Source organism: Empidonax traillii, unplaced genomic scaffold (assembly GCF_003031625.1).
Source record: "Empidonax traillii isolate 1590-97213 ecotype Southwest subspecies unplaced genomic scaffold, ASM303162v1 scaffold425:size1421777, whole genome shotgun sequence".
Lineage (NCBI taxonomy): Eukaryota > Metazoa > Chordata > Aves > Passeriformes > Tyrannidae > Empidonax > Empidonax traillii.
The window spans coordinates 762784-788531 of record NW_020955618.1 but is presented as its reverse complement, the minus strand read 5'-3'; the positions used below and the strand labels follow the sequence as shown (position 1 = coordinate 788531).

Sequence of the window (25748 nt, the reverse complement as noted above, 5' to 3'; positions counted from 1 at the left end):
ATCCAATTTCATCAACTTGTGAGCAATGGTCCACAGGTATGAGAGTTTACACATAAATTTATCGTAATGAGGAGAAAACCAGAGAGCTGAACCGTAACATTTTTACTACCTCTAAAGAACAGCTGATCAGAACAGCCACAAACAACATGGATTCCCTGGGAGTCTCCGTAAGGGGGTGTGTAAAGCTTAGATTTGCTCACAAAGCTGACCAGACAGTTGCACTCCTCATCTCAGATTAATTTAACCAGATTCTGATGATCTCCAGAACTGCTATAAAAATGGTCAGGGACTAAGTAATCTAAGTATCAGTAATCCTACAGCTGGTTCAGAAAGCTGCTCCCTGGAAGCTCAGAAGCAGCAACTGCTGACAACACTTCACCCTTGAGCCTCGGCCCTATCCTTGGCTCCAAATAGGATTCTATGGCTCCTTCATAAAAGAAGCAGTGTCTTCAAGATCTTTTATGACAGTGACCCAGGGTACCTGAGGTCTGTAGTACATGTCCACGTTTGAGGAGCTTACCCGCCTGTTGTTTGTTGGCTGAGCTACTATAATCACCGGTAGATGGCTGTGGACATACTGTTAGCCCTCCCAGGTGTAAAGTGATGCAACTTAATAGAAGCCTTTCAATTTAAAGTTAATTGAAAGAGGTTCATGCTAAACCATATTATCTCGCAACTGGAACAGGCCAAGAATGGAAAATTACTACAGCTCAGCAGATGGGCAACAACTTAGTAAACCCTCTTAATTTCATTTTGTTCTCAAATCTATCTGGCCCAATGAGTATCATGACTTCACACAGCAGCTATCTTCCACCAGACCAAGGAAACCTTCGCAATGGAAAAATTTTTAATGGGTAAAGTTGGAACATTAATGGTTTACATACCTGCAGTTTGTTCCTACAGGACTCCAGAATAGCACAATAAGCATACTTATAAAAACACAGTAAAACTCCAACTTCTGAAACCAAAGCCTTCCAACATATCTCAAAACAATCACTTAAAACAATGACAGAAACTGATAAAAAAAGCAGAACTCCGACACCATTCCAAGTCCTGGTAAAAAAAATTTAGTTTGAGGCCTTGAGCACTTTTTTTTTTTTTTTCTAGGAGAACTAGTGACATGATTCAATGAAGAAACATGAGCATTTCTGGGAAAGATCCATTTGGTAGCTTTTGGTTGGAGTCTGAAGCTATTTTGTTATGATGCTGCAATGCAAGCAATCATTTAATTCATAGGCTTTTGTCCTGTACTCACATAGAACATCAAAGCAAGCTTAATGTAATTTGAAAGATCATAATCTAAAGTAGAAGATTTAAAATGATGCCCAAGTCGACTATATATCCCAAGAAGACGGAGGAAAGTGTGATTTAATCAGCTGGAAGATTTTTAAAATATTTGTTCAGCATTTTTTTCTCCTAATCAAATTTACCAGTAGCAAGGGAATTAAAATAAAAACTGTCTGCACAGATATATATCTTGCTTATCCATATTTTCATGAAAAATGACATTGATAGCAGAGATTTTGTGAAAACCCAAAAGAATATTAAGGGCGTTAAAATAAATAAATAAAAAAAAGACCCTACTATCATTATACAAGTACTGAGGTACCAAAACTACTGTATGAGTCAAATGGCTTTGTTGGCATATAGCCATGTCAGAGCTCCTCCCAGAGGAGAGGGTATTCTGACTCAGGGAGCAGTGCAGGGAAAGTCAGGCTTGTTTATGCTGCTCCTGTCTTCCTCTGAGAGAAATTGTGGTGCACTGTTTGGACCATCAGCAATGAATGGGCTGCGAGCCTTCTTCCTACCAACAGTAGACAGATGTGGCTGTTTTGTCCTGTCACTTTCCTCAGTCTGTCATTTTTCCCAGGGACCATGACCATTTGCAGTAGCCTGACTCAAAGGCCATGCAAGGAAATAGAACTGTGCATTTAAATTTTGTTTTTAATTGGGTCTCATCAGGAACTGCAGAGAGATTTTTTGCCTGTTGAGTGAGTGAAATGATTACAGATGAAGCTACATAGACAAAACTTGAATTTGATACTAAAAACAGGCACTGGGGAAGCCTTCAGATCTTCTGTGCTGCTGGAGAAGTCACATGCAAGCTGGGAAACACTATTGCTTCTCAACTCCTGGCTGCCCTTTCAGTCCTGGGATAAATACAGGAGAGAAAAAACACAAGGACTTCTCATTGCATTCTTAAAATCCAGACATGGGCTGTATGATAATGCAGTGAGGGGACAAGATTGACAAGCATGTTTTCAGACAGGAAGCAATGCAGGCTTCAAAGAGCCCACAATATTTTTTTAATTAATAAGGGATCAGTAGCAGACAATTAAATCATGGTCATTCAAAATAGAGAAGATTACTTTGCTTTTTTTTCCTGTGCTGTTGCAGAGTCGAGTCTTAAATTTATCAGTTCCTCAAAAAAAAACAAAAAAGTTTTCTGCGCCTTTTCAAATTACTTTGCTTTTAACAGTCACATTAAGCGACAGTTAAGAAGCAAAGAAAATTTTTTATTTTTTAAAGTTTAAACTTTAGTTATGTGGGAAAAGTTTGGGCTTTATAAGGGTACAGGGAGCTAACACTTCAAAACATGTTTTGCTCACTACCCCTAAATATGTAGACTGGCTTATTGACACTCAGATAACTTGATGTCTTTCTCATGTCATATTCAGACAGCAGGCAGCTTAGGAAAAAATAACCAGTGCAGCTCCAGTTATGCAGGCTGCTCCCGCATATCAGTACTCTTGAAACAGTAATCTATAATATATTCTATCAGTCAAATCAACTCTCTCACCTTTCCCAGGCAGAGGCAAGCTACCTGAATTCCTAAAAAGGAGAGCTTTCACTCATGCTGCTTTCAAATAAACAAATTCAGCCAATTCATTTTAATTGCCTTGGAGTGATCAGCTGTGCATCTCAATTCTGAAGTTAGGCTTTTCTTCATCGCTGGAGTTACATTTTGAGCCACTCTCATTCTGTGAGGGAGGGGCTGTAACAGACACTGCCTCTGATCCTGTCTTTTAGTCTGGGAGCTTAGGAGCTGCTCTTCTTTCCTCTGCACTTTCTTTTTGCCACTCCTGCATCACTTCTGCCTATCACTATCATATTCCTCCATTCTCTGGAGAAAGTAATGCCTTTGCACTTCCATTCTTGCTATATTTAATAGCAGGAAAATCAGGCTACTTTCCCAGGCTTTTGTTGACGTACTGCTACCTTCAATACTCCTCTTGGTCAGAAAAAAAAATCTGTGTGTTGCCAGGCTTGTGTTCTTACTTTTAATTTAGGAGTCTTTCATTTTAAAATATGGGTCACACAGGAGTGCTGTCTGTCTCTCTCAGCATTTTGTAAAGTCATGAGCTCTGCATAGCAAAGTGACTGTAGAAAAAAAAACATTACAAGCTCAATCTGCAACGTGCATTAGAAAGGGGTTTATAAAAAGGGGACTTTTAGATTCCATGCTCACTTTGCTTCACATTGCCTCAGAAAGTGACATCGGAGAAAATCAGCAGAGATGGCCTGTTGACTTCATTACATGTCTGTTAATTTCAGAGATACTTGCTGAGAATATTCCTGGTTTTAATTGCCTTCTTTGTTTATATAATTCCGCTCCTTTACCACTTTTACATATACTAATTAGAAGGTTTGTCCTACACTTTTTTATTTCACTGATCTTTTTAGGAAGGTGGACATATTACCTAGTAACAAATATTTTTTCTGGTGTCCCGTTGCCCTAGGGCACAGGACATAGTCACATGTGTGGCCCAATAGAAAGGTGACTCACATGCTGCATCATTTCTATTCCTCAATTATTTTCCCTCAGGAAGCCCCAGTAAATTCACATGACTTCTTATGTTCTATTCTTAGGATTCTGTCTGTGAGTAAAAACATGAGTATCATGGAGCAGGGTTCTCCTGAATTACCTAATAACCACAACTGTCCCATTTCTTTGCTGTTTCAGTAAGAGAAAAGTGGTAGAGAGAAAAGGGAACTGTGCCAACTCCAGTAATATTCACAGTAAATGTCTTTTTAAAAACGTACTAAAGTCTGCTGACTGCGGAATTTTTTTTAAAGCCTGCTGTCAGGCTGGCTATGAATAAAGTCCTTCTCACTCTCTCAGATGCACACTCACAGCCCCAGGGGATGAGGTGACTAAGCTTCGCCACTTTAGGTCTCCACTCTTGGATCTGACCTTTACCAGAATTATTTACAGATGGAAAATTAGTCATTTAACTTCTAAAAAAGAATAGTATCAATGAAATTTGAAAGGTATGTCAGAGTGAAGAGACTAAATACCCTAAAAAGACACATGAACATTCTTACGGGTAGCTTTTGTACATTGCTTTCTTTATACTCCTGAAGTGATTAGGATTTTCCGTGCGAGTTTTTCATGTTTTTCCATTGGGAAACACTAAAAAAAATATTTTTCCTGACTCTCAATTTTCCTTTTTAATCTAGGACAGATCCAATTACATGACCTCTGCAACAAGTGGCCTGGCTACTGAAATGTGAACCACTTTGATGGTGGTGAGAAGAGCTCAGCAGAGAGTTTTAATAATTGTAATACAAAATGTTGTAAAGCAACCGATGCAATTTCCCACTGCAGTTTTTTGTACTACACTTTTTGAGTCTAGTTCTTTGGAAAATAAAAAAGCTCTTTGTGATAGGGATTATCTCCATTATAAGGCTTAGCAGTGAAGTGGTTAACCATGTTGATTTCTACAGTGCTATATTTAAGTTTCAGAGTTAACATCCCTCTGAAACAAATAGAGCTGATTATTCTTTTTAGAGCAAATTTTTCTTGTTCTACAGACTGAGGTATTGTCTACATTATGAACATTTGCACCATTATAACTACCCTAATTTTAGTCACATCAATCCCACTCCTTGATGTAGACAAAGTGTACCTAACCACATCAGATAAAACACTATTTTATGGTTGTTCAGTCTGCTCATATTAGGCATTTTCAAGAAAGAACAATCAAGTCCCATTAGTGCAAAGTTTCCCAAATGGAGAAAGATGATATTTCATCATTTTGCACTAGCTTTACACACACACATAAAAAAAATAAAATTTAAAAAAAAAATTATGCTTTTTTTTCCCCCTAAGGAAAGGGAAGTAATAATACCTAAAAACAAACAAACAAACAACAACAACAAAAAAACCCGCCACACATAAAATTATGCACCTCCTTGGGGCAGTCCCAGCCCAAGACTCTGAGGAACATAAATTCCTGCTGCAAGCAGCTCTCTGTTTCACAGATGTGGGTGCATGGTCAAAGGCTATCTACTTTCAGAGCAAACTACTAATATATCTGACAACGCAAACCACTGCCTTCCACATCACCAACCTCATGCTAAACAGGCTTATGTTCCCTTGAGAAGGAACAGATATTTTCTGTTTGCATACTACCTAACACAGGAGGGTCAGCTACCACAATATAAATATTTAATCCTAATAACTAGGGAGGTAATATCAAGGGGATGTGTTAACACGATGCCTCTCCAAAGTTCATAGTGAATAAGCAACCACTCTGTTTTCTTTTTTAAGAGGTAACAGAATAGGGGTCAGACTTCCAAAATAAATATAGAATCAGAAGGTGGCCAAAGCCCAGATTTCCATATCCATTTATGCTGTAGCCAAAGAACCAGATGTTTAGCATAAGGCATAACACGCGGCAATTTCTCCAGTGTAAGGACTCACACAATGAAAAAGGGGCTGGCAGCGGCAGAAATGGGGTTTTGCCTCTCTCTCCCTCCCCTCCCCCTCCCTGGAACACAACATATTTCTATCAGGAACAAAAATAAATAAATCCTCAGTTGTCTTGCTGTGCCCAATTAGTATTCCATCCATGAACTGTCCCATCAGGGAAAAATGCTTTCCTCACACACGTGTTCAGGATAACACTGATGGATCTGAGGGCCTCTCCAAACACAGTGACCATCTGCTAGGCAAAACATAGGGGTCTGACAAGCAGGAGCCATTCAGCCCTGTTGTTGGGCCACATTATTACATATTTGACAAGGGTAATGAGAGGCTGTCATTAACCTTACATGACAGTTTCCACAATGACACACACTAAAGCAAGAACAAAGAGCAGAACTCAGTAAAAAGGCACCTACTTCTCATTTAACCCCGAAATTGTCAGACACCATTATTGCTAATGGAGGCTGGCGGTCCTGGGGTTAATTTCCATCTCAGTGCTCTGCTTGTTCTCTTTTTGAAATGTACTCCTCATATGGTTAAGGAAGCAGTCTTATCAAGGCTATTGGGAAGGCAATGCATTATTTATCATAACACACTGAGATGTAAGAACAGAGAGGGTCTCCTGGAGGAATGAACAAACAGACATATTTCATGAACCCTTCTGATGGCCTGAAAAGAAAAAAAAAAAACATTTCTGAGCTCAGTCTCTGATATTTAAGGTTATCATTGCCTAAGTGTGTGACATTTCTCTCATCTGCATTTCCTGCCAGGTTTCTGTCAAGCTTAAAATCACAAGACTGTTTTTCCTGGTGACCTTGTCACAGTCACCTGGCTTTGTAATCACAGGGAAATCCCACAGAGAAAGTTAATCGGTCGCCTGACTTTTAGTTGAACAGCAGATGTAGGGTGAGACAGCATTTACAATTTCAGGAAATAAAAGGTCATCTGAATATAAAATCTCTGTCTCAGGTGCAATGATATGGGTTACAGTTCTCCAGCAAGTTATGGAGATCTCGTAATAGAGCTGATTGCCACCTCAGCTAGCCGAGGAATACATTTATTTTCATGGTGACCTACAGGCTTAACCTAGGACAGGGGGCTCTGGGAATAATTGCAAGCACTTGTTCAGATGCTTCGGCATATTAAGGGCAAATGATAGAAGTGAAAGTGAAGATTATATCTCACTGCAGGAGATTCAGAGCCGGTACAGCTGGGCGTGAGCTCACAGGAGTCACAAGGTTTGGGAACAGCTCGAGCCAATGAGAAAATAGGACATCAGGTGGTGGGTAGCTGCAGTACGAGGATGCTCAGAGCCACTGGGGGGAGGGGATGCCATCTCTGTGGAGAAGCTCTCTATAAATAGCATACAAAAAGCAAATCACTTTCTTTCCACACAAAAAAGCAAATGCAGCAGCACGAAGCCAGCCTTCCAGAGACGCTGGCTAGGAGGGTGAAAAAGAAGCTGTATGAACAAAAGATTAATACTTGCGTGGAAAAAGTCGAAGGTAAAAACTGTCATTAGGAGATTAACTATGCAAGAAGTGAGTCCAAACCAGACTGTATTTTTTCTTCTGATGGTGAATCAACAATCACTGAATGCTTACAAGGCTGTTCAGTACTAGAAAAAGTAAAATATGTTGTACAAGCACATTTCAGCTTATTGATTGCTTTTCCAAATTTATTGTGGCGGTCCTTCGCAGAGTTGGATGCCAACTTCATGTGCTGTCTTTTCTGCTCCCTCACTGGAGAGTGTTATCCTCCCGAGCCACCCACAGGGGAGTCTGGTGTACAATTAAATGTCTTGTTGCTATTAAATAAAACCTCTTTTGCTATCTAGCCATCCAGAATTCATTTTCCATTAACAGCTGCATGATCAAACCATTGTTTCACAACTACTCTCAAAGAGCTGCTGAAAGGAAGACAAAATACATGTGAAACTGAGTTCTGCATTGAAATGACAAAAATGCCAGTGAAGGGTTTTTCCTTCTTTACCCAGCCTGTCATACAGCTACAGCTATTAGCATGCAGAGAGTAGTGGAACTACACAACCCTCTTGGCCCATCTCTTTATCATGGATTAAGGCTAACCAGCTAGTGCTCCTCCCCAAGAGATCTTCTTTCTCAGTTAGCACAGGACTCCATTCATTAATTTCTTCAGTAATTGTGCATGTCAAACCTCTAAGGATGACTGAAGCATTTGTGCTGCAGTACCATCAATATATGGATTGTACACTGCTCTCTGGCTTTCCATCTCTCTCCTTCTCTGCCTCCAGCCCTTACCCACCTCTATCCACTCCTTCTTGTTGTTTACTTAATCCTTAGTCTAAAAAATTCTTGGCTTTAGCTCAAGGCAGAGTAATAGGAAAGTCTACCTTTATCATCTGAGTTTAAATAGACTGGCATGATCTCTAATAATGATTGTAAAACTATATTTTAGGAACTACTGATGGCAGCCTTAATAAGTATGACTGCTTCTGCTAGCACATACAATGAGAATGAAGCCAAATTACCCCTGATAAGGATTTGCTAGGCTAAGACTGGTGGAGATACTCACCTCTGCTTAGTTCAGGCTCTGGCCATATGCCTGTGGACAAAAGGAGATGGATATGGTTTGAAAGATAGTAATTTCTTGCTATTTTTTCTGAATATTTTATGCACAAACCTTACGGTAGACAAAAATTATTTGTGAATGTAGAAATGCCATTGCTCCTAAGGAAATCATCAAATGGAGCACATGCATAATATTCCAGTGACTTTTATTTCTGTGGAGAATTTGAAGAGTCTGTGTTATCAAGATCCCTCAGGACAACAAAAAAAGGTTTGATACATCTTCCCTTAAAGGGAATTTTAAAAGGGTTCTTTAACTCTAATTAGCGAATCTACTTGGGAATTCTCAGAAATAGTATTCCATACTCAAAAATGAAGATTACAGAATAATTTTCAAACAAACCCCAAAGTTGATTTTCTGTTTTAAGAGCAAAATTCAGACTTTGTTAAAGACTACATCTGTGTTAACATAGAGTGAGTTCCCTCAACACATCCAGACTTTAACCTTTTATGAACAGGTCATCAAATTTACCTGTAAGAACTATTTCATTACAAATTCAATTATTTATGGGCCCACTGTCCTTGTGAGGTTATATGAACCTCTTACATTTTCATTTAATATTATACTTGGCAATTAAATGCCCGTACTATTAACTACAAAAATTGCTCTTCATTTTCTTTTGCTGAAGCTGAAACTAGTTGCTCTTTCACTCCAATATTTTGTCAGCTACCCTATTTTGTATAACTTTTCAAGAGATACATATACTGTGTAAGATTCTTCCTGTATTATGATATTAAGGAAATAGTGAAACTGTACTGCACTGCACTCACTTAATGTTTTCTAAATCTACAGTCTGTTTGCTACAAAGCCAGGAAGATAATACTAGAGTGGTTTGGGTTGGAAGAGACCTGAAAGATCATGTAGTTACAACCCCCCTGACAGGGGCAGGGACTCATCACACTACACCAGGTTGCTCAATAATATCTAATACTGTACTCTAACTGGAAAACAAATGAGGAATACTAATAGAATTTTGTATTATGCATAACATTCAAGAACAGAGAACTATTTTTATCACCTGCCCAAGTCACCGTTACATGCCCAGCCTTGGACCCACAGATCTATTATGTAGATCTCTGCATATGAAATAGATGTGAATGAAAGATTTACAGTACAACCCTATATTGCTGCTTTCAAAGAAAGAAGAAAAAGTAAAAAGGAGGGAAAAAAAAGAAACAATCATCCATTTGAATTGATGAAATATCTGCTATCCCAGAAAAAAAGGAATCTGCAATCTTTGTAATATAGAATCACATTAAATGGTTCGTATTTTAATTGGGAGAGGGTTCATTCTACATCCTTGTCATATGCTGGCAAGTTCTGCAAGTCTAATGTTCTGCCTTTAGCTGCAAACACTATCACAGTCAGACTTAAATTAAACTAAAACTACTAAATTTAATCAGATGCCTGATGAATTATGAATGGGACTACCAAGCAATTGGACCATTAAGCATTAGATGAGTGTATAACTGCCCCAGATGTTTCACCCAGGGTAAACTCAAGTATTTGTATTTGAACTTTCTAAAAGTTGAAAGACTTAAAAACTAAAATTTTTTAATAGTTTGAGAGACTCCAGGACTGGAAATTTTCTTGCTTAAAGCTAAGACAGGAATTGAAGTCTTGAAACATGGAAAAAAAAAAAAAAAAGCTGATATATGAAAAAATACACATCATCTCTGACAGAAATAACTTCACTATAATCTGAGTAACAGAGTTGCAATGAAATAAGTGAAGCAGGTAACCACCTGAGCCAGAAGTTTCCTCACTGAGGACATGGTGGACAGCTTCAGCTTAGACCACATTTTCAAATAAAACTATGAAAAATAGCATCAATTTTGAGCCAGGAATTCTAAGACAAGACAATAAAACAGCACAGGGATCCTGCCAGGCACTATTAAAAGATTAGTAAAATAACTCTGTCACTAAAATCATGTGATTTTCACTATCAAAGGAGCTGGCAGCATTCAGTATTTTCAAAGTCAGGGGTAAAATGCCTGATTGACATTGGAAAATTCTGACCTACCACTGTGGTGAACAATGACTGCAATGGGAAGAAACTGATCTCACCATCCCAGTGTCAGGGCACCGTTTCATGAAAGGCTAGTGTAAGCAGCCTAGAGTTTAAGCTGTATTTCTGTCATTACTCTCATGGCCCACAAAGGACTATTAGCTTTTTATAGCAAGTAGCTACCAGCAGTATTTCTGCTGCATTCAGTTTCTCAGCCTGTGTTGATAGAGGGAAGACAGACCTGCATAAGACCTAAGTACACTGAGTGAGGCAAGTCAGTATGGCAGAACCTATTGCCTCTTATGGTCCTAATATATAAGATTCAGACATGCAAATATAAAGTAATTAGATGCTGTAGGAGTGCCTGAATTCAAGGCTGTGACGAGGGAAAAACAGGCAGGAGCCCCAGCAATTGACTGGAGAGGAGCTGTGCCTTACTATTAATGAATTCTTTATACTACTGTTGGACATTTGCCCTGGAGGAGGAACTTACTGGAGACTTCTTTTATAAATCATATCACTGCAACTGTCCTGGTTCCCACAAGCTAAGCTGAAAGCCCTAAAGGAAGGCATTACATCCCCCTTTCACTCTCCCTGTGCCTCGTTAGCCCATAGTGACTTGTTTCCTTCTCACACAGAGGTCTGCAACATTACACTTCCTTTCCAAACGTTTGCTGTGTTTGCAACAGCTCATTGCAGTTTCTCTCAGCATGGTCAGGTGTGTTCTGACTCTTCTGATTCTCAGGAAAGCTCCCTCCAGCTGCACCCTCTCACCATGCAGCAAGGAGGAGGAAACTTTTCATGCCAGTGGCACCTCAGTCAGCAGGACCTGCTGACAATTCTTGGCTCACTGCTATGCTGAGGTCAAGAGTAAAAATCACTTCTCTTGAGGAGCTATGCCTCTAGCCCTGTAGCAGCCCACAAGGACGCTGATACTCCCTGCTCTTTGTGTGGGAACTCTGTGGGGTGCAGGAATACCTACAAGCAACACAAGCCTGCATGAAATTTTTCAGCTCTAGGAAAAAAAAATCAACAAGCTAATCTATTGAGCTCTGTGGACATTTCATAGGCAATATGCTCTCTGGTGTTGCCTGCTGGATAAAGGTTTTAGAACATAGTGGTCTTTTAGTTACTGAAAGCAGTGGTCTCTATTACAACTGAAGTATATAACTGGAAAATATCACAAAGTGATGAAAAATCAGATGGAGGCTAATAAAATGTTCTATGAATTTCTACATTGCACATACAGGACATAAATGTGTTCGAATTATCAGGGCTCAGAAGGGACCCACAGCCTCCTGCTCTGGCATACCACAGAACTAGATAGCTTATTTGTGCCCAGAGTTTTTCCTTTCTAAGAACAATAAAATGCTACAAGAAATCATTCGGTTTCCAATAAATGATGGGGCTTCCAAAGGCAGGTAAGCATCATTTTCTGCTCATGCTCATGTTTCTGATGGAGGTCACTGTCCTCTGTGCTTGGACAACTCTGAAGTCCTTTGCGGAGTCACAGGTTGTGCTGGGATAGGTGTCTCTCATCATGAAATGAAGAGAAATACAAAACACGCCTTCTAGAAAAAAAAGACCAAATCATTGCAGTGGTCAGAGGAAAAACCTCTTTCCCACTTGTTTTGATAACTTTCAGTCACTAACATTTCCTTTCACTGGCAGATATCTCATTTCTGTTCCGGGCACCTACTCATACTGTACTTTGATTACTAAAGTACTGGTTCTTTATTGATGGTATTTACACATCTTCCTACTCAGGACCATCTCCTGAGAGATGGAGGGGCCCATCCAAGTAGTGACTCACCGTGCTAGTTGAACAAATTTGTGGCTTTGCTAGTGAACTACTGTCCACAATTGTTCATATCCCGAGGAAGGCGTGAATGGTTGTGTTATATTTCCTGTCCAGTCACAAAGAGCAAAGTAACCCTGTACCGTCTCAGATCACAGATGTGAGCTGCAAAATCTATTCTCTTAAACCTAATGACAATTGTTGAAAATAGTGAGTTATCAGCAGTTCCAATTGCTTTGAAAAAGAGAGCCGGTGTGCTACCCCAACTCTGTCACTATTTCATAAAAGACTCTACCAATTAGGCAAACAAAGCCTGATCTCTTCGCCAAAAGCCATCTAGTACTGCAGAATAAATACTGGGACCACAGAGGACCGACAGAGTTTTCAGAAATTTATTTTCCTCAGGTTTCTTGTAGCAATCTTCTCAATTCAGTACCTTTCCTTCCCTCTTCACCTGACCAGAAAAATCATTCAAAGGATGAGTGTTCAAGGTAATACAGGAAAACAGGCACCAAAACCAGAACTGGAGTGTTGACACTAAATAATTGCTCTCCAGAAAGGCTCTGCACAGTTTCATTTTCCCTCATGGGAAAGAGATTTGACTTTGACACTGCATCAGATCTGCCTCTGTGCATCCTCCACAGCCTTCACAGTCTCCACAGGCCTGAAAGGCTGAGCCCTGGAAGAGTCAGAAAGCTGGCATCCTGCTCCCCAGACTACCCTTCACAGGGGCTCAATCCAGCACCCGCTTTCAGAGTTCAGCTAATTTACTCACAGTTGAGTTGTATATAGCAAAGAGTTACCTCTGGGTTCTTTTAAGAAGCGGTACAAGAATGGTGCACGCACACCTGCCTGTGTGAAAAGCCCAGGGGCTAGAATGCTGATTCATCACAGGCAAAAGCTGGTCTAAGAGGACAGGACCCATTTCTCAGAAGTTCTCCTAAACTTTGCAGCAGTGAAAGGTAAGAAAGCATTTACCAAAATCATCTTGTTTAAGCTCTGTCATCATTCAGCATTGAATGTATAATGCACTGTGCCACTCTCTGGCAAGGCAAACTCCCTGAGCTCTGCTATATAACTGATTTTGCTTCAAACTGGTTTCTTGGATTACAAGTAGAAATTTTTCTCATGTAAAGAGATAATGGTAATCTTTCTTTTTAGTAGCTAAACAAATTCTTAGCACACACAAGAAGGTCTGGTACCTTCATTCCTCAACTTTTATTGTATGTTTGTATGTTCCTTTCTGCCAGTAAAGCCTTGTAAAGAGAAGATGGTTGTAATCAGATCATTGGCTAAAACAACTGATCAATAACAACTGCATATGCTGCAAAGAGCCTTTAATGGCACTTAATCCCCATTAGGCTGAGCTGGAGGAAGTTGAAGGGGAAACTGCATCACATTTCAACCATTTATAGCAGCATCCTGGTACTTGAGCAGCTTTCAGGGAATGGGAGCATTTGTTCTGAGGTGCTCTGGGACAATCATCAATAGGATAGGAAACTATTGCATCATTATTATCCAGGAAATGCTTTGGGGACTCTCCAGGGACTGGACTCCAAGGGTTATAATTTTTTAACAAGAGTTTATGTTGGGTCAACCAGCAAAGAAGTACCATGTGAAGATTTTCACCCATTGGTAATTAAACATGTCTTGGGATATATTTGACACTATTTATAAAATCAAAAAGGCCAATTTTAATAATGTAAACCACCATGCTATCTTTAGGAACATCTCCTTCCGAATAAACATTATTCATCCTCCTAACGTGTTATAATGCAGCCACATAATGATAGAAGTTTCACCATATTTTTGTTTGCTTCCTCATAAAACCAAACAAAAAAATCCACACCAAGTTTTACAGTACATCTATGGGTGGCTAGAGAACATTTTTTTTGTGTCCCATGCCACTCTTCTGTGCTGAAACAACTCTACATGCCCACCTTTTCAGCCTACACATTTTGTTTTGCAAAGAGAAACGACCAACACTGAAGATAAGGACCTAAAATCTATATCACCCATTCCACAGACACTAGGTGTTATCACAGGATTCAACACGAATTCGTAATGAATCCAGTGTTTAGTTTACATGGTGATGTATCTCACTGACTCTGAGAAACATAAAGCCTTTGAAAACCAAATTAAGTTGCAAGCCACTTAACCTGAACTGTCTGCTGTGGGCAGTAGCCCCTGGGAATGATCAGTTTTGATTCCAGTTGCATTTAATATGGTAAGTGGGAGAAGCTAGATAAGCTTGTCAGGACTATGACTGAGATAAAAGGTTGAAAAACCTGTGCTCCACAGGCCAGGGGTCTGTGCATCTCTTCCCCCTATGTATACTTGGTATGTATGGAGAGAAACTCAACAAAGCCTATTTCACTGATGAGATCTAGAGCTGTACTAACTGCAGTGAGAGAGAATTTTTAGGAGCAAGTGGACTTTGAGAACATCTGTGAGTTTTTTGGTGGCTGGGGTAAGTCTAGTGTTAAATGATATCTTTTATAAAATGGCACCTCTGATGCAGAGTGTTGAGTATTGCTTAAAAATGACAGTATTGAAGCAGCAGCTGACTCTCTTGTTCTCAGAGGTCAGAGTTTTGCTCATCTTCGATGTCTAGAAGAGTGCAGGATATAAAGAGTCAGCTCTGCATCAGTGCAACTCAGCTGCCACTACAGGCAGGAAAACACAGCTGATTGAGCTTACCTTAACTATCATCTAGCCTCAAGAGGCCCCACCACTTTCTTGTGAATTGATTTTGCAGCTGGAAGGTTATTTCACTTCCCATCTCCAACCAGCTTAGAGATATCATCAGACAGGTATCAACTTTAAGAAGAACATACATGCTTATGGTTTCCTTAACAGTTTACAGAAAAGGGCCTAAGACCAGAAACAATAGCCAGCTCTGTGTTTACTTTTTAGGCATAAAGATGTTAAGTCAGTCTGTAGTATCAAGGGATTATATGGTCTGTTGGTGAAATTTGGCCATTGTATCCTGTTTTTTAGAATAATTACACTAATGTGATGTGTTTTTTTTTTTTAAAAAAAAAGGGACTCCAGAGAGCATCACTCTAGAGCAGCTCTTGTGAAGTCATACAGTTATTCTTCTGCACTTTCAATTCCTATCAAAGTCTTATAAAGTCAAGGAAAGTACTTTCCAGTAGGCACTCACTACAATACAGATGAGAGGCACATCCTTTATTGAGCAGATTGGCTTTCTTCAGAAACTGAATGATTCAGAAACAGAAGATCTCAGTGCTGCTAAAGCTTATACTGGCAGTTTTACCAGTAAGACTAAATATAGAATTCTGTTGAACTGAGCCTTATTCTTAAGGCTTCTTGTGTGTCATTTAAGCTTCTGATGGCTAAATAAAAGCTGCAGTAATATAAAGAGATTACAAAAAAGCACCAGCCACTGGAACCAAAGAGGTTATCCCATGGTGATGTTTTGCAGTTTGCTTCATTGCTGCCTCATGAAGTTCTCTGCCTTCGAATATAATATGTAATTTGTATTCCAGACACATGCTTTCTACTAGCAAATGGGAATAAAGTATAGCAAAATTCTTCAAGAATGCAGATTTTTTTTTTTTTTAGTGTTTTTCTATTTTGAATCTTCAAAATGACATCTGCTTTGTGAGAGACTTAGGAATCTGGAAGGAGGTTTGCACAGGAGAATGAAATAGTATCTCTGATCCTTCTGTATTCTATCCTCTTCAAAATAAGTACTTGTGCTTGCCTTCTTGCAAAAATCAGTACAATGCCAACTCACTTTCTGACAGTTTTATATAATATCCTGCATTGTGGAAATATTTTGAAAAGTTTATTTTGGTGTTGTATTTCTATTAGGCTAATCAAAACAGTTAAGCATTTTAATAAACATGACTGAATAAAAACACACATCTGTCTGAAAACACCAGTGATACGCAGTACTGTCTGCAGTTTCACATACCAGGAATTGAAGACCCTGATAAAGTAATCCTCCAAAAGATAAAAAATAGAAAAAGCCTTTTTAGATAAATAACATATTCCCAATTGTTCAAGCTATTCATGTTAGGAGCTTTATTTGTTTAAATGACATCCTCTGTGGTGTGTGTAGAAGGGATGACTGGGGTCTGTAACAGTGTAAGGATGTATGAAGATACAAACTCCAGTCTTCTAGGCTCAGCTTGAGCTCCTGAGAGTAAGAAATGTCTCTCAAAGTTGGGCTGTAAGGTTGCCTGGGGCTTTTGCAGAGACTGAGACCAGGGAGACAAGCTACCTGTCCACAGGTGGTGAGCACTGTTGAGGATCTTTGTGGCATCAGAGGTGAGGAAAGAGGCCTCCTGGATCTTATTTTGAGTTGTCACAAAGCTCCAACCCTGCCTCAGTGGTATGACCAGAGCTGGTGATGCATGGCATCACATGGCAGCACTGAGGGAAGCACCAGGAGTGGCAGTGTGGCACAGATGTCCCTTTGCTGGCCTGATCAGAAGTCCAGGAAGTTTTGCAACTCACTGGGGGCTTGGATGTGGGACACTGTGGAGGCTTATCTGGCCCTTGTGCTAGAAGCTCCACTGCTTTCCTACATAGGCATCTGCATCACTGTCAGATGAGGTCTGGATCATGCCAAGAGGCTCTGGGGAGAGGGTCAAGGATATGGAGATCCTTTTTTGTGCCCTTTGACCTGCTGGAGAAGGAGAACTCAGGGAGGAGTGGATAGATTCCACAATTCTGTGCATCAACAAATGTTTGCAGAGCTGGGGTTGAAAACACAGATTTGAATTTTAGGACACTGGGATCATCTTTGAAGGTCAAGAAATGCCAGGAAAAGACAAAATCGACCTGACCAAGTAGGGAATCTTTGCCAACAAGCTGGCCAACTAGGTGAAGAGAGCTTTAAAGTGAGAGTGAAGAGGATCATGATGATGTCGTCCCCTGGAAGAGGTGGACTAGTTTGATAAGCAAAGAATACTGAGTGATGTGGAGAAGACTTATAACCATCAAAACAGGGCTGAAGGGAGTCCACCTTAAGTACACACAGATAAGGAAGTAACTACAGGATATGGAGGAAATTCTCATACCTCTTTTTTGGGAGATAAGCATAGCTGAGTGAATCTCTGGAGTGCTGGTAAACTAACACATGAAGGATGAGGAACAAATAGGGAGATTTAGAAGTCTGTGAGCAATTGTAGGACTATACAGGATTACATAGATCTCATTGTAATCATGGAGATGTGGTGAAACAGCTCACATTATTGGAACGATGCAGTGACTGAATAAAGGCCTTCTGAGAAGGACATGCCAGGATGGTGAGGGGTGGAGTTGCCTTGTGCATGAGAGAGGAACAGAAAATCATCAAACTCTGCCTTGGGATGGATGAAGAGCCAGCTGAGAGTTTATGGATTTAGATTAGCAGGCAAATCAACATGGGCAACGTTCTCGTGGCTGTTTGTTACAGAGTCATGATCAAGAAGGAGTATTATGTGAGTGTTTCTTCAGAAAAGTGCTTCATATTTGCAGGCCCTGGTCCTCATGGGAGACTAACCAAATCAGTATCTGCTAAACAGATAACACAGCAGGGCATAAGCAATACAGAAGGTTTCTGGAGTGTGCTGATAGTAACTTCTTGACACAGGTGATCAAAAAGCCAGTGATGAGGTGTGATCTGCTGAATCTCATGATTACAAGCAGGGAAGAGCTGGTGGGTGATGTAAAGGTCAGAGACAGCTTTCGTTGCTGTGACCATGGGATGATGGAGTTCAGAAGTACTGAGTAGTAGAAGTACTAGAGTACTGCAAGAACAATTGGAGGGAGGTACCAGAGCAAAATGGGGGCCTACCATCTCGAAAGTAGGTCTGCAAAGAAAGGCCTTCAGATCCAGGTGGACAACAAGCTGACCATGAGCCAGCAAAGCACCCACATAGAAAAGGCAGTCAACAGCATCCTGGGCTGCATTAGGGAGAGCTTTGCCAGCACGGTAAGGGAAGTGATTCTTCCTGTCTGCTCAGCACTGATGAAACCACATCTGCCACACTGGGTCCAGTTCTGGGCTCCCCCAGCAAAAAAGGGACATGGATATAATGAAGAGACTTCAGACAAGGGCTACAGAAATTTATAAGAAACTGCAACATCTGACATACAAGGAGAGCCTGAAGAAGGGAAGTCTTAGCAGGGGGATCCTAACAATGTGTAAAAGGCCTGATGAAAGGACTAAAGAGGATTAAGCCAAACTCTTCTCAGTGATATGCAGTGAAGAGATAAGACAACAAGCACAAATTTTAAAAATAAAAAACAAGCTATTTTTGGCCACAAGAGTGGTCAAACAGTAGTACAGGTTGCCCAGACAAGTAGTAGAGTCCTCATCCTTGGAGATATACAAAACCCATCTTTGCCATGTTGTAAGAAAACTGGTATAGCTAACCCTGCTTTGAAAAGGGAGGCTGGACTGTAAAGTCTCCACAGATGCCATCCAATCTCATTGACAATGTGATTCTGTGAGTCATTAGTGTGAGGGTCAGTAGCCACTTTTTGTCTTTTGGGAGGAAATGTCACAGGGACTGTGACTGTACTATAGTCACACCTAAACTACAGACCCAGGAACTCTTCTAGGATCCCAGTTCTGTGTGCATACCCTGGCAATGGCTTGCGTAAGGGAATGCTCCTGCATTCTCTGCCTTGATTTCTGCTGGAAGGGAGCCACGCTGCAGTACAGCCTGGTTTCTGTGAAGTGAATTCTCCCTTGAGCACCGATGATCTAATTTTTCTTCTAAATCAAGAAGTTTTTTAGGGGATCTTGGTTTTCTTCCCCAGTCCAATATAATCTCCTTGAAAGTCCCAGGTGGAGGGGCAGAAAGAGAAAATTTCAGTGCAGCTCTTTTTTCATCCCACAGAGAAACTGACAAGGCTGAGGATCTAAGATGAGCCCAACACAGACAGAAGAGCACCAGCCTGAAGTACACACAGCAAACAGAAAGCTGACAAGCTGTTGCATTTTGTAGCAGATGCAACTCTAACAGCGTATGTGGCTTCATTCCTAGATATAATGAGTTGCAAACACACACTGGGAATGCTGTTTTTGTTCAAAAAATAACTCGTCGGTTAATATACAATATGTGCACTGGATGAATGTGTGCTTCTATTCCCATAATGCAATGAGAGATCATAGAGAGGAGCTGTCACACTTTGCTGGACTGATACTGATTATTTTGGCTGTTCATGTCATTGCTGTCTATTTGTCTACTGAACAATACAGTTAAAAAGCTAATGTTCAGAAATCAAATTAAAGGATGTCTCCTCTACCTCAGGAAGTACAGTTCCAGGCTGTTTAAAGGGATGGATATATTCTGCCTAAGTTCGAGCTGTTGCGATGTACTCACATTTTCTGTGCAACCAACTGGAGATGAAGTCATGTATGCACCAAAATGCAAATAAGTTATTGAACTTCTGTGTACTCAAGCAAGGAAGCAGAAAGAAGAGGGAACAGTGACCACTCATATTGGGAGCTCTAGAATGGATTAAATGTCATCAAGAGGGTATATAGAAAGAAAAGTTCTTCCTTCAAGACAACAGGAAAGCAAATTCACTAATGAAACATGAATGTGATATCAGGGCAAATAAACAGCACACTCAGGTAAATATCCAAGCACCTACGTAGTTCTGTCAATTTCATTACACAGCATTAACCTATGAACGACAAGCCTCACAAGCTTTGAAGACAAGATGTTCAAAGCAAATTTACTTTCTAATATAGAGTACAATGAAATATGAAGGAAGAATTGCTATCAGAAAAAATGTTTGTGAGAAGAATGTCTGAAATATTAAGTATGTATACATTGGAATCAATATCAAAGAGGTAAGAAAAGAGCAGATTAGTAAACTGAGAAAAGTGACTTTTTTTTTTTCCTTCAGTTTGAGGGTCAAGAAGATCACAGTCTGAGCAGCAAGGCTCACTATGTTACAAGTATGTCCTCAGCTGCAGCCTCTATCTCAACGAATAAGAAAATTGTTTGAGGCACTAGCAGTAAAGGGAGACAAGCTGTGATCATAAACTTGTTTTCAGTGTTGCCATTAGTGTTCAGATATTGAATTTTTTATTAGTTTTTGTAAGCTAATAATGACAGAATTAGGCTTGCAGTCTTTGACATAGGATGCCATATTTCTTCTGCCACAACAAATTGCAGAATCGTATGCCTGTTTAAGGTGCTGAAAGGATCAAAGTAAGTGCAACTTCCTTGACAGAAGCAACTTTCAAAATCAGCTTCTTAAGGACATACCTCCTACTGAGCCCTTTATTTCAACTATATTTTGCATGTAATTCTGCCAGCTGTCCCATTTTAGAGCTTCCTAGTGGACTCTGAATCAGATTAAGAGGTCTACCCAGTACAGATGAGAGAGATGGAAGAAGAAGAAACTAGGTAAACATTTAAATTCCTGGTCTAGGGCTACTAAAAGATTCTGATAGGTCAATGAATGAAGACAGTTGTGCTTTGCAGCCTAAAGTCTCTGCTGATTCTGAGAGAGGGAAAGGAATAATGGGCTTGATGTGATTGCAGAAGAGAATTTTTTTTTTTTTGAACTTGGAAAACTGTTGTTAAGAAAATAAAAAACCCCACCATGCTATTGGGGAGTTTACAAGGTGAAGAACTCAAAGTTATGAAATGCCTCAATCTATGTCCATGGATAACCTACAACCTGCACATACACATGTACATTATCAGAGTATATTTAATTGCACACAACTTTATGTGATAAACACAGCCTATCACGTTCACCTGCAGTACTTCTGCCTCATGAAATTTATTGGACAGATCATGCCCTAAGGATGTATCAAAGTGAAAGGGACAGTTATGCAAAGGACTCCCATCTCTGTCTGGTTTCTGAGACAGGGACACACGAGGTGAAACAGGATGAAAATTTGCAGAAGGAAAACTGTCTTCCTGATTAAGTCCCTTGACTATCATCTTGATCTCTGATTTTTTTCTCTGTCTAGATCATGGTTTTTCTGTGTGATACTGATCATAGCATTTGTGCAAACTCTTTCTCTGTGATCACTCCTGTTTCATTTTCTGAGTGCCCAATCTGAAACAGCAGGAGTGTTGAACTCTAATAATTGTGAAAGTTTGATATGAACTGTGCTCTGAACACATAAAAGGCAGCAGAATGCTCTGAAAAAACTGGGCTCTAGTCTTGAAAATTAGCCTCTAAAAATGAATTGATACAGGGCAATTTTGGCTTCAGTCTCAGTGCCTCTGTTCCCAATTTGTAAAACTGAGACACCATCCTATTACTAGGCTGTTGTGTTGTATAAATAAATTCATTAATATCTACAAAAAAAGACATAGACATCAGGATCAGATAAAAGACCCTGAAAACGAAATACATTCATGCTCAGTGTAGCCTTTGGATATTAAGCATTAAATGACATACAGGACCACTCATCAGAAGAGGATGAAGAAAAACTGTTGTGGGTTATGTAGATTAATGACTTTATCATAGTACATTCACACAGCAGACACAAGACTGTAAGGTACTTTAGCTCAGGTATTTCCTGATTGTCAAGCTTCACCAGTCTTTTCAAGTAAGATTTTCTTTTTTGTTTAGAGATATTTGTATATCTATAAATTTCTGAAGTTTCTACATGGACAGTTAGGAGCCAGCTATATAAATCCCCAGTACATGGATAAGGATTTGAATCTAAGCCCTTTGGATCTAGAAGGAGAAAAAAATATAAATAATTTTAAAATTCTGGGTTTTTTTTTACTTTTTTTTTAAAGTAAATCAAATTCCCAAATTACTGAGATTAAGGGGACATTTAAAAGAGAATTATTTTAGATTATCAAATGTCAGCTACAGAAAACATGCCCTAGACATGCACAGTTTTTTAAGAGATTATGATCTTTTTTCGTGATACTCTTATCCAGCTTTCCATATCAGAAGAAGTGCTAGTCATGATACAAGAGTCTGAACTACTGTATAGTTCTAGCATATTTCCAAGAAGACAAGGGGTCCAGATAATAATACACATTTGCTCTGCTCTATTTGCTTCTCCCTGAAGTCAGGTCAGAGCTTATTTTCAAAGCCTTCAATACACTACACCAAAATTTATTCTTAAAATAAGTCTTATTTTTAGGTGCCCTTGGCTACTTCTGAATTTTCATGAAAGGAATGACGTGTTCATATGCATGGGAACGGCAGATGTCTCAGCAGATACAGATCAGAAGTGCATGTCCCTTTAGAAGGCATGCAAAATTCTCTTTTTTTAAACTCAACTATCTAAACTTGGTGTGTCTGCATGTCTGCTGTATCATTAACATTTCTGTTAAAAGCAAATGTATTTGAAAGTGTGTAGTTAAACTGCACCACGAGATGAAACGTGGACTTTGGGAATGGCATGACAATTACACAGTAACGAAGTAATGAGCATCGTTTCACTACATCAGGACTGAAGAGATCAGACAAAAAAGAGAGGGGCTACCATAACCTACCTGAGACCATTCAGAATAGATTTCCTTATATTTGGCCCAGTAGCTAGGGAAAGGTTTCAGAGTTGTGATATAAATAAATAAACTGTGAAAAAGACCCATTTTTCTCCAACTGAAAAGTAACTCCTCTCAAAAGGGCAACAAACCCTTGCCATTAGATCAAAACCCATATTTGATTAATAGAAAATAAATAAACAAACCAGCATTCTTGATCTGAGTGTTATTTTTCTTTTTTTTTTTTTAATCATTTTTCTATTTGCACCTGACTCTTTTCTTTACAGAGCTTTTTACTCGATGTTCTGTTTTCTCTGCTGAAGTTCAAGCATATACAGTACCTGTTTTATTAGTGTCACTTGGCTTTTCATTAGACAAGGAAAATGAGCCTCTACAGCATTCAAGGAAGAGACCAATAAAGATATATTACTGCCACTTCACTCAATAAGAGCAGATGGGTCATAATAGTACGTCTGATACCAGTGCATTTGTAGAGTAATTCTTTCTTATCAGGCAGTTAATGAAATGAATTTCTATCATAGCATCTTTAAAATATAATACTCTCACAACTGTCTTTAAAGACCTATTTTGAAGCAAATATGTTATCTATCAAAACATTCATTAAAATTAGGTGCAGGCCTACAGGAAGAGAAAGATTAAATCATTGAGGCATCTGGGCCTCTTATTCCTCTAATGTGACCTCATTATATCATAATTTGTTATTGCAGAAATTTAATTTTCTGATGCCATGGAATTATTGAGGGTCTCCCCTTTTGCAGCATTTTTAGTCTACCTAATTGTAAACTTCAAGATCATTTGGTATTTGATACTGGTTGGCTCCAAGATTGGATAGGAAACCAATAGTCCATAAATGAGGAAGCACTTAGTGAGGAAAACGTGATGACATCTATTGACTATATTCTGAGATAAGATAAATAAATAACACTTTCACTTGAGATGTCCTCAACTACTCCTCAACGCATTTGTTAACTCTGTTCAGAGCAGATGCTTCTCTGCTTCAATATCAAGTAAAGAGGGAGATTCAAGACTAACCATGGCCACGAGCCTACCAGCACTACCACTGAGCATCACTGATCCAAGGGTTATGGAGGAGAAATTACTTTACATGTAAACTTGACAGCTGGACTTTGAATATCACAGGACTGACATGACAAACATTCCAGTTAAGATACGCTACCACAAGAATTCTTCATGCAATTCCAGGGTTCTTCACTTGGACACTCTTCCCTCCTAGTGAAATGTACTGGAAAAGCAAATTACTTTGATGGCACTCTATTAATCCTCCCCAGTTGAGGCATGACACTGGAAGACTTCAGAGTTTCCAGGAATCCATAACTGAAGTTCTACCACCTATCAGTTCTTTTATGGCAGAAAATCTCAGGTAAACAATGTGATGATGCCTTCCTTCAGAGAAGGGTCTGTAAATTTTGGATACTCCACAGTTGTCGTATGTGGGATGCAAAAACAAAACACCTGTTAATACACACAGCTCCACATTCAAAGCTATTGCAAACTGGAGTAGAATAGTAAGAAATACATACCCTCATTAAACAGTATTCCAATGTTCCTACAGTTTCCCACACCAATCATGAAATGCACTTCAAGGCTTGATCACCGGGGCACAGCTTCTCCTGCTGCTCTGAAGTTTGAAAAAGCCTTGTGCAAGACCAAGTATTAAAGAATTTCCCCTTCATATTTAAAACAAAGTAGCCTTAACCAAGCAATTAAAAAAAAAAAAATCAGGTATGAGCAACTGAACTGAGTTCTCTACAAGTACAGCAATATGAAGAATGCATCCAAATTGCATGCAGCTTTGTCATGTACTAAGTTACACATATACTTATGAAGGCTAAAATTAAAAACATTAAGACAGTTCTAAATCAACAGTGTGGGTTTGCATCAATATTCATATACAAAATTTGGCCAAGGTATTCAGCTTCATTTTCTATGAATACATCAAATTTTAATTCTTTAGTGGGTAAATGAAAATACCTTTGCAATGGTGTTCCAGATTACAAAAGATCTTGTAATACATTATGATCTTACAATACAGAGGTTAGCACTTCATGACCTCGACATTCAGAATAATAATTTGGAATTTTCAATTTTTTAATGAAAAGAAAAAATCTTTTGTTTTCCAGTCTGCAAGTGGATACAAGAATTCTAGATGTTTAAAAGAAAAAAACCCAAGAGACATCATATGCATGTAAACTCCCTGATGTTTAAGTGTGTGTAAGTAAAACCACTTTTCTTAATTACCTTGTAGTTCAATAATCTAATAATAATTAATTTCAGTAAACCCATAAATATAGCTTAAAATGCAAACTCCATTTTTAATCAGTGAAAACTGCCATTTGTTGAAAAGATTTCTTGAGTAATAACTTTGCAGTCTTATTAGTAATGTGGATTTATAAGAAAATCAAAACTATATTAATTATACCGTATCCTCATTATATATTAATAGACTCAGAAACCAAGCATTTTGTGCCTTGCCGACTGAGGTGTAATATTTATATGAGGCTTTACAGCAGCAGCCAATGTGGCACTTAGTTCTAATGCACCTACTTTAGAGTATTGACTTGGTGCCCCTGGGACACATGAGCTCAAATCCCAGCCGGGAATGCAGATGCGCTGCACAGAGCCTCTAGAACAGTGTCTTGGGGGTTCTCACTTCTCATAAGGGGATGAATTTTGTTAATAGATGCAGTTTGTGTTTTGAGACATCAGCTTATGAATGCAGAACGTGTGTCTATTCCAGGCAAGGCCGTGGAATTCTTGTGCTTCAGTGGGAGAGAGACCTGATAAGATGCAGCATCTCACGGTCAGCAATATGCAGCTCTGTAAGCATAGGCACACACAACCCTCACACAAAGCTATGAGCTGAAGTAATACCTCATCCTCAGAGCACAGTAACAGGAATGCTGCTTCTTGCACTGCACACAATGTATTTGCCCGGCTGGAAAGCCCTGGTTGCTTTGGCAGCTGGTGGGATCCAGTGTTTGGGTTGTTTTTTCCGGGTATAATCTGAGAGCAGAATGACTGATCGATTCCATCTCCATGACAGCAGCTCTTGCAGAGCAACTGCTTAAGTCAAATGTCAGACTTTTGACACTACTTGATCATCAGTGGTTTCTGTAACTTAACTGAGTTTGCTGG

General features: G+C 39.4%; 1 long non-coding RNA gene across 1 annotated transcript in view; it reads right to left on the bottom strand.

The window, feature by feature from the left end:
• The window catches only part of LOC114062635, a 30216-nt gene extending 5990 nt beyond the window's left edge, over positions 1-24226 (bottom strand). Inside the window, exon 1 of the long non-coding RNA XR_003572424.1 lies at positions 24134-24226. This is a non-coding gene — a long non-coding RNA (uncharacterized LOC114062635). The remainder of the gene's footprint in view (positions 1-24133) is intronic.
• Positions 24227-25748: the final 1522 nt, after the last annotated feature.